General features: G+C 45.8%; 1 non-coding gene across 1 annotated transcript; it reads right to left on the minus strand.

Annotated features, from left to right (window-relative positions):
* Window positions 1–4,819: 4,819 nt before the first annotated feature.
* On the minus strand, window positions 4,820–5,010 carry LOC132580805 (U2 spliceosomal RNA). The gene has a single exon (XR_009556087.1). It is a non-coding gene; the product is annotated as a U2 spliceosomal RNA (small nuclear RNA).
* Between the last annotated feature and the right edge of the window lie 4,138 nt (window positions 5,011–9,148).

Here is a 9,148-nt window from a genome sequence, read left to right on the forward strand (position 1 = left end):
CTTGCTCCACATGTTGTTATAGTGGCTGGCCTTGGTGCAAAAACTGCAGCTCAGCGATACAGCATAATCCTCTGCATGCGCAAGGCCATTCCTGACCACTGCACCAGTCAACATACTTGAAGGACTTTTTCCATTCAAGAAAATGGTGCTGGGGTGGATGGAGGAGTTAACACACCCTTTCCTTGTGCTCTTATTTTTTTTGGGGGGGGGGGGGGTGTTGTAATGTTTATATGTGCATGTGTGTGCATGAGTGTGTGTGCACCTGGAAGTCATGGAAACCTCTGGTGACTGACCCCTACCGGGGGCCTGGAGGATATTTGGGGAGGTGACTGAATAAAGCCTCCCCACCTGCCTCCCCCCGCCTCCTTCCTTTTGACGTCTCCAATCCAAGTACTTGCTGAAGCCAGCCCTGCTTAGCTTCCAAGATCTGATGAGATTGGGCTTGCATGGGCTATCTAGGTCAGGGCCTTCCCTGGTATTCTTGATCTGCATTAGCTCTTCCCTCTGGCTGTTTTCTTCCCAGCTAATTTAATCACTTCAGTATCACTTGTAATTGGGTCCTCATGATCCTTTATTAAATACAAAAACCAATAAAATCCATAGAATAACCAATAGAATTAAAATTTCAGCAGTAAATACATCAACCCAGTAACTTCCCCAAACTCTTGCAATTAGCCAGCATTGCAAAATATATCCAGTATCATTAATCAGGAGGCTAAGATATGCTTTGTGCGTCTTCTAAGGAAAAAAAAAAACATGCTCTATGTCCAAGCAGACAAATGTTTTCATGGTTGTGTGCAGCATGTGCTTAAGAAATCTTAAGAAACCTTAAATTCTGTGATGCATAATAATTTCCTCCATGCTTCTTTCCTCCAAGGAATGCGGGGCAGCATACATGGTTTTCTCCTGCTCGGAAGGAAGGAAGGAAGGAAGGAAGGAAGGAAGGAAGGAAATAGATAGGGTTGGGGAGGTGAAAAGAAAGCAACCTTAACTTTAAATGCATTCTCCAAGCTGCTATCTGGCTTGGCTTGGAGAAGTGATTTAAAGAGAGCCAGCCAACAGGGCAGTGGGGGCTTCAAGAGCTGCATAATATGTGTGAAAGAGCTGTATGTGGCTGCTGAGCTAAAGTCTAAGGTAACCCATAAAGTTTAATGGCAGAGTAATTATAAGAACCATAATTTTCAAATTATGTAAATGTGTACAGTTTGTCTTGTTTTGCATACCTTATCCACTCATGTTTACTATTTTGCATAGTGAAATAATAAAGCTGTATTCTCCCCCCGCTCCCACCATGAGTAATCTTTTCTATACATTTCTCTGTAGTGATATGCATTTGAATATTTCCAGTCCAAAGATATACCTCCCAAATACATTATAGGTTATTATATATTATCAATCTGGATTATCCAGATGGTATTTGGAATGTTTCAGAATACCACTAAAAGGGTCCTGAAAAATTCTGGAAATAGTTGGGACTATCCAGGCATCATTTTAAGGCTCACAGGACTGTTTTCCTTAAATTATACAGGGTGTGTGTGTCAGTGTCTTCTTGCCAGATCTTGGTCTTGGTTTGGTCTTCCAACACTGTCCCTTGCCTAAGTTAGTTTGATGTGGATTCTCAAGTTTTACACTGCATTAGATTCCCTCATTTTATATTTCCATGTCTTAAAACATTGGCTTAGATTCTCTAGTTTGACATTAGTTGTGTTAAACTGGCCACATTGGCCTGTGGTTCTGCTATGATTCTCTGGTTCTGCTGGGCTTTTTGATTCTGTTTGCATTGGGCAGCTTTTGGTTAGTGTTTGGTTTGCTTGGTGCTGCATATTTGGCTATTGTTTGCCCTGGAGAAAATATGGAATATCTGCCCGCACAAATCAATGGAAGATGGCTGGGGGCATCATGGAATTGGAACTCTTTATCCAATCTACTTGAAACCTGAGGGTTCTTTAGTGGACAGGCAGCACCAGCTTCACTGCAATTTGCTTGAAAAACATCCACTCCAACCTTGCTGAAAGATTTCCCATGGGGAATAATGGATTCAAATAATATCAGGATAAGGATCTTCCCCCCAAAAGCCCACATCTGTGTACCAAACCAGTATTTGGGGCCTGAATAACCTGAATACTGATAATTGTGCCCTCCCTGAAATCTGGATCTCCAAAATGCCATTTTTTCTGCATACCCCTACTTCTTTGTTTCCTGAAATTTCACCAGGCATTGCCTGTGCACTTTCAAGCACATCTCACTACCATCAGGGCTAGTACTCTTTTTAAAAACCCAAATAAACTGAGATTTAAAAAAAGCTGGCACCCAAGACTTCACATCACACTTTTCTGTGTTCTCAAATAATCAGTCACTGCATGCAGATATTCCTGGCCAACCTAATCAATTCGTAATGCAACCCAAAGCAGAGTTTCTGTAGTCTAAACCCAGTGATTTCATGTGGCTTATGGCCATACCAGACATGCTAGCATCCTCATGGCCACCACAAGGACACCACCATCTTTTGAAAATCATTTTAAAATGCTGCAGAAGCCTGATTCTGATTGGGCCCACAGTATGGTTGGCTGAAGTGTTTTTATCCACCACCACCCCACACCTTATCAACTGCTGAAATGGCTGCACTGTCCCCCCACATCTGTTTTAGCACTTGAAAAGGTTCATGGGGGGCATAAGAGATCTGCACTGAGGGTCTGATCAGGATTGGGTACTTGCAGCATTTTAAAAGCCAGCAGTGGTTAAGAGCAACAGGACTCTATTCTGCAGAGCTGGGTTTGATTCCCTCTTCCTCCTCCATGTGAAGCCTGCTAGGTGGTTTGAGCCAGTCACAGTTCTCTCAGAACTCTCTCATTCTCACCTACCTCACAAGGTGTGAGTTGTGGGGAGAGAAAGGGAAGGCGATTGTAAGCTGCTTTGAGACTCCTTCAGGTAGAGAAAAGTGGGGTATAAAAACCAACTCAGTATGGTGTAGTGGTTAAGTGTGCAGACTCATATCTGGGAGAACTCCTCCACTTGCAGCTACTGGAATGGCCTTGGGTTAGCCACAGCTATCGCAAAGCTTGTCCTTGAAAGGGCAGCTTCTGTAAGAGCTCTCTCAGCCCCACCCACCTCATAGGGTGACTGTTGTGGGGGAAGAAGATAAAGGAGATTGTGAGCCCACTCTGAGTCTCTGAGATTCAGAGTGAAGGGCAGGGTATAAATCCAATATCATCATCTCCTCCTTCTTCCTCCTCCTCCTCTTCTTAAAATGACCTTAATATGGCAGTGGCCTCTGGGCAGCTGAAAGGATATCATTATGTCTGCTTTTATCCTTAGTGAACTCTCCATAGGACAGAACCTAACTGTTGGCCTCTCAACTATCTCTAAAATGCTGCAGCTTTGTAGTGGTGTTGGCATGGCAACTTCTTCCTTTTGAAGTCTCCAGTATGGGAGTATTGACCTAGACTGGTGTAAACTGGATTGTAGTACAGAATCACTGCAAACTCTTCCTGTTAACAGTCAAGCCAGGACAACCCCTATAACATGCTTCAGGTATCTGGTTCAAGGAAGGTCCTTCATTCCAGGAACAGGAAGCAAAATTAAACAGAAGAGACAATGCACCCTGTCTACCACCCCATGTCAAGTATCCCAAGAATGTGGTAAAGCCTTTTTTAAAATCACTCTTATGTAACACCATTGTTGGGGAGAATTAATCTATCAATTAGGAGCATACAAATGGCAGCTAGCCTGTAACTGTATTTTCCCCTACGTGGCTTACCACTACATGAGGGGCATCCACTGTGGACCCAGGCTTGGCTGGCATTTTCTGACAGCTCCACTGATCTTTGCCTGCATATAAAACAGAACTGAGAGGCACTAAACAATTGTGTTAGGTCTTTGACTTTGTTTGGAGAGCAGCAAGCTATGGGAGTCATGAATACCATTTGAGAGGAACTGAGAGAGCCCCGTGGCGCAGAGTGTTAAAGCTGCAGTACTGCAGTCCTAAGCTCTGCTCACGACCTGAGTTCAATCCCTGGCGGAAGCTGGGTTTTCAGGTAGCTGGCAAGGGTATAAATCAACCCAAAGGGTGCAACAGGGGAGTAGTGTATTGCTGGCCCAAATGACTTGACGTCTGGGACAGCCAGTCACTAAGGGCAGCCCATTCCCAGTGGCTGTCTCTGATGTGCAGAATCTCACTGGGCCCAGAACACCTTTAAGGGCTGACTAGCAACTACCTCCATATGGGCTGCTTCCATTAACAGGCTTTGCTATAGGTTGGTTATGCTGGGGTTTTAGGACTAGGTGTGGTGATGGGATGTGCAGACTCCATCCCTACACACCTTCACCCTACTGCCTCCATAGCAGAAGCAGCTTTTCCTATGCCTATGTGGAAGCAACCAGAGTAAGACCATCCCAGTCTCAGAGGAGCACACAGTGATGCCCAGCTGTCAACTGCTAAACTGTCAGTTGATCAGTTCATTCAGATCATTCATCTGTGGGGATCTAACAGCATATCAAACAGAGAAAGAGCCTTCCCAAAATCTGCTGTCCTTTAACTGGAGTCACTAGTCATTGAACATGGGACCTTTTGCAGGCAAAAGACATAATCAACAACTGCAATTCCTTTGTTCTTTGGAACTTACTGAATGGCACAAGACAATTGCAATAAATTAAAGGCTCCCACAATCCCAAAATACCCACCTGTTATATCTCTGCATGAGTTACTGCTCCAGTGTAACCTTGAACTGAGGGTAGATAGGCCATGGCTCTGCATCAGCCCTATTCTGCCATGCCTCTGAATCAACCCAAAAAGTGAGAGGTCTTCTTCTTCTTCTTTTTAATTTTGTGCACCATTTCTGGAAATACTGCAATACCAGATCGATGCATGGAGTAGATGGAACAAACCCCTATTCCATCTCCAAATTCCAAAAACCTGCTTAATATGCAGTCCGCAAATAGAGGACATATCAGATATAAAGCTGGTAAGAACAGACACTACACTTGATCTTAGCCATAAGGCCGAGAAGTGATAGTGAGAGGTCTTCTGAAAGAAAACCAGTTTGCCCTTTTGGAACTGGAACCGAACTGGATCTTCGCAGCTAAGCATTTGAGAAGGAGGATATTCCTTCTACAGTGACTCTACAGTCACTCCTTCCTTTTTGGACTTTGTATGAACTTTTTGTACTTTGGGATTTCTGCATTATTGCATTCCCAATTGGTCACTTTATGGGTTTGTGGCATTTAAGAAATATTTGTAAGTAGTTTGATTGAGTAGAATTATACTGTATGTTCACGGATTATTTTCTTTTTCTATGCCTCTGCATCAGGCAGGGTTGAATGATCCAGTTGCAGCTGATGCAAAGATGCAGCAGACTTATCTCCCCTGGAACAAGCTGTCCATTGGGACGTAAGAGAGAAGCATCCCAATAATATTTATTCAGCTAAAAGTGTTTTCCCACTACCAGAAGTTTGATCTACATTGTGTTAAGGGCACAGGAGACCTGCCAAGGAAAGAGGTGGCAACTCTAATTGTTTCCCTGTGCTCTGGCATTTGCATTAACTCCCTGTTACATTCCTATCACAATTCCAGGTGTTGGTTTCTGCTCTATAGCAATAAATATGAATGATGTTTTATTCAGTTGGGGGTTTTCTTTTAGCTGATTGTTTTAAACGTTGCCACAGTGCTCTGAACCTTAGGGATGGGGGGGCCAGATTTGCAGCTTTGAAATAGATAAGGGAAAACAACGATCTTTCAGTTCCTGGGCCAAGACAAGGGTGCGGGCGAGCAGATGTGAGGGATCCAGATGTCGCCATTACCAATGATGTGTGTTAACAACACTTTTGTCAGGCTTGCGGGAGGGAGGAGGAAGGGAATTTGTTCTGCCTGCACAATCTGTTGAAGCCCAGGGCAATTCAAGGCACACCACCCTCCTGCTAAGAAGCTCCAGTGAGATTGCTCAGGTGATACTTAATTTTAACAGAACACCTCGGAGCCATTCAGCTCCCCTCCTTTCTTCTGATGCCAGTGAGCCTTTCATTACCAAAGTAGGGGGGGGAAGGCAGGGTAATTCCCCAGCAGAATGCCTGACCTTACTCACACACACCCTCGCACTCTTTGGGAGGAGCAGACTCTTCTCTGGATTGCTTAGAAATATTGTACATACAGGTTGGCATGCAGACCAGGCTTCACATCCTCCTGAGGTGGCCCCCTTGCTTGATTTTTCTGTAGATGCAACAAGGCATGAGTGTTGCATGGGATGCAGCTTCATAGCTAGGGGCCACAGGGGGAGGGGGCCACTGGGGAGGGGCCCATGGGGGTGAATGCAGAAAGCTGGAGAGGTTGGGGGCCATCTGTCTCCCTCCTGCATGATTTAAAGAGCTTGCTGATCAGTTGATTGGCAGACCCTTTAAAAGGTGTGAGGGGGGCAGTGGCTGCTCCTGCAAGCCCTCCCATACAATTTAAATCACACAGGAGGGGCATGGCCGTGGGATGGGGGTGTGGGCCCCCAAAAACCCCTGTCAGGGTGCCATGCCTCATGGGCCCTGGGTTAGCTACAGGCCTGCTGAGATGGCCAAAGCTGTGAGTTTGATGGGGCTTTCCCCCCCAGCTCTTCCCTGGGCTGGGTCTGTGGGATGCATGTGTGCTTGCAGGTTCCCTTCTAGGAGTACAATTCCCAGGCATATTTGCAGTGCCCGATGCAGATAAGGACTTTGGAGTGTTTGTGCCTCTCTGTCCATGCTGGGGGGCGAGTGCTAATTCTCCTGTTGGGGAAATCTTTGTGTACCCCCTCAATACTCATGGCATCCCCACAGGCCAAACAGCCCCACTGGGGCCACTTAAGGTCAGGATACATATTACAAGAGAGAAGGCTGGTGCCCTGTCTCCTTATGTGCTGCTGTCCTAATAAAAATGGAGTTACTGGCAATTGAGTTCCCAGTAGGGAATCTGCTAGAGCTCATGGATCATGCAGGCTCACGGAGGACCCAACACGGCAGAGGGGGGGGGGGGGGATGCCATGTAGGTAATCCCTGAGACCATGGCTAGGAAAGGCTTTTGCCAGAGACCTTGGAGACTAGAACTCCATTAGACAGCTGAAGGCCACATAAACCAACTGTGTTGCCTGATATAAGGCAGTTCAGTTTTCCTCTGAACTGGAAAGGTTTGGTACACCTCATACCAGACCTCTGCCTTCCGGTTTGGTACACCGACACCAAATCTCTTCCTCCTGCCACAGTATGACTGTACTGGGCAGTACTTGAGTGCTGGGGCAGCCAAAAGAGAATCCGCTCACCTAGGGACAGAGCTGTTGTGAGGTCTAGGGAGGCTGGCCCACCCCATCTCAGCCACCAGGCCAGAGAGTTCTCATTTGTTGGGGCCAGATCTGGAGTTCTGCAACCCCAGGTCTGTCCAGTTGGTTGTTGGGGATGGAAGCTGGAATGCAGCAGCGAGAAGGTCTTGTTCCAGAGAAAGGAAAAAGGCCAAACCCATACCAGACCTGGCCAATCCAGATACTGGTGATGGTAGTAAGTGCTGCCAAATTGAAGTTGATTTATGAAGACATTTTCAAAGCAAGAGATGTTCAGAGATGATTGGCCATTGCCTTCCTCTGCATTGTGACCTTGGACTTCCTCGGTGGGCTCCTAACCAAGTACTAGCCAAGTACAAGCTAGATAAGCTAAAATTAATCCTGCTTAGTTTACAAGATCTTCTGAGATCGGGTTAGCGTGGGCCATTCTGATCAGGGCAGAGAGACTGCCAGCCAGTTCCAAGGACTTTCCTTGCACTCTTCTAGCTATACATTCTTATCTCATTCTCTAAGGAGCTCAGGATGGTGTACAGAGTTCTTCCCCTTCCCCTGTTGTAAATGAAGAGAGTTCAGCGGCTGTAAGTGCAGCACAAATATACAGTGTAAAATTGTCAGAGTCTTGAAGCAGGGGCTCTGGCAGGCCCTCCCTGGTTTGCTGCGGCACTTCCACTTCAGATGGCCAAGGAGTGGTAATGCAGTTCCCAACCAGGCAAGGATCAGGTGGCACAAGGGGCTAATAGGGTTCTCCCTGGTCCTGTATAGCTCCTGACACTGCCTAGGCAACTCACCAGCTGTCCTAACATCCTGGAAATGTACTCTGCTGGGTCTCGTGATGTCCCCAACACACTTCTACCTGTAACCAATCCTGTCTTCTGAAAACTAATTGATAGGCTAACTGACAGCCCATCCTAGTCAAAAATGCTTTGCAAAACAGATGGGTGAATCAGCTCCTTTTGCTTCTCGTGACCCTCATGACTCATTTGTTTGATAATGATTGCAGTTAATTTCAAAAGATGGACACCCTCTTGGAGGAAACGCTCTTGTGCCTGACCAGACAAATGCCAGGCCCATGCAAGTTTCATTTTAAGCGCCTGATTGTGGTTTTCTATTTTTAGACCAATGTTGTTATTAATCTGCCACCGCCGGCTGTGCAGAAAATGCTGCATGGCATCAAAAATAAATTATATATGAGTCAACTCACCTGCCCTAGTTTCCAAAAATATTGCATAAGGTGGTGTATGTAAAATAGACCCTTTAAAAAAATTAATTTGTCAGTGGCAGGCAAAGTTGCGGGCTACTTCCATATGAAAGAAACACCCTTTATTTCCTGGGTGCAAGAGCTAAGCTGAACATATATCTGTACAACTACTTGAAGCAGGCATGGAGCCAGAGATGAGCTTTCAGTGGTCAAAGAGCAAGAACCCCAGGGCTGGCATCTTTGGTCAGTATTGCTGGCCACTGTCCCAGACACATTGCCTTGTCCAGACTTGTTGCTATGCAGAAGGATGCTACAGACTTCACCAACTGCTCCTTCTCTTCCTGGGAGATGACTCAGGGGCTTCTGGGGGCATTTCTTGTGGGAGGTGCATTGCAGGGAGTTGTCGTCTGTGTCCCTTTCAAGTTACCTTTAGCTCTGTTGCACTGATGGGATTTAAAGGAGTGTGAAGGAGTCATGCCGGGCTCTCTCATTCAAGGAAAGGAGGGTCAGTCCTGCTCATGAGTTACAGTTGAACGAATGTATAATCTGAGTATCATACACCTGATTTTTCTTTAAATGTTGTGCTCAATATATTGCTTTATTGATTATTTCTCTACTATATTTTCTCTCAACCATATGTTGCAAGATCCAATAGTGGAAAAAG

This window comes from Heteronotia binoei, chromosome 12, assembly GCF_032191835.1.
Source record: "Heteronotia binoei isolate CCM8104 ecotype False Entrance Well chromosome 12, APGP_CSIRO_Hbin_v1, whole genome shotgun sequence".
NCBI lineage: Eukaryota > Metazoa > Chordata > Lepidosauria > Squamata > Gekkonidae > Heteronotia > Heteronotia binoei.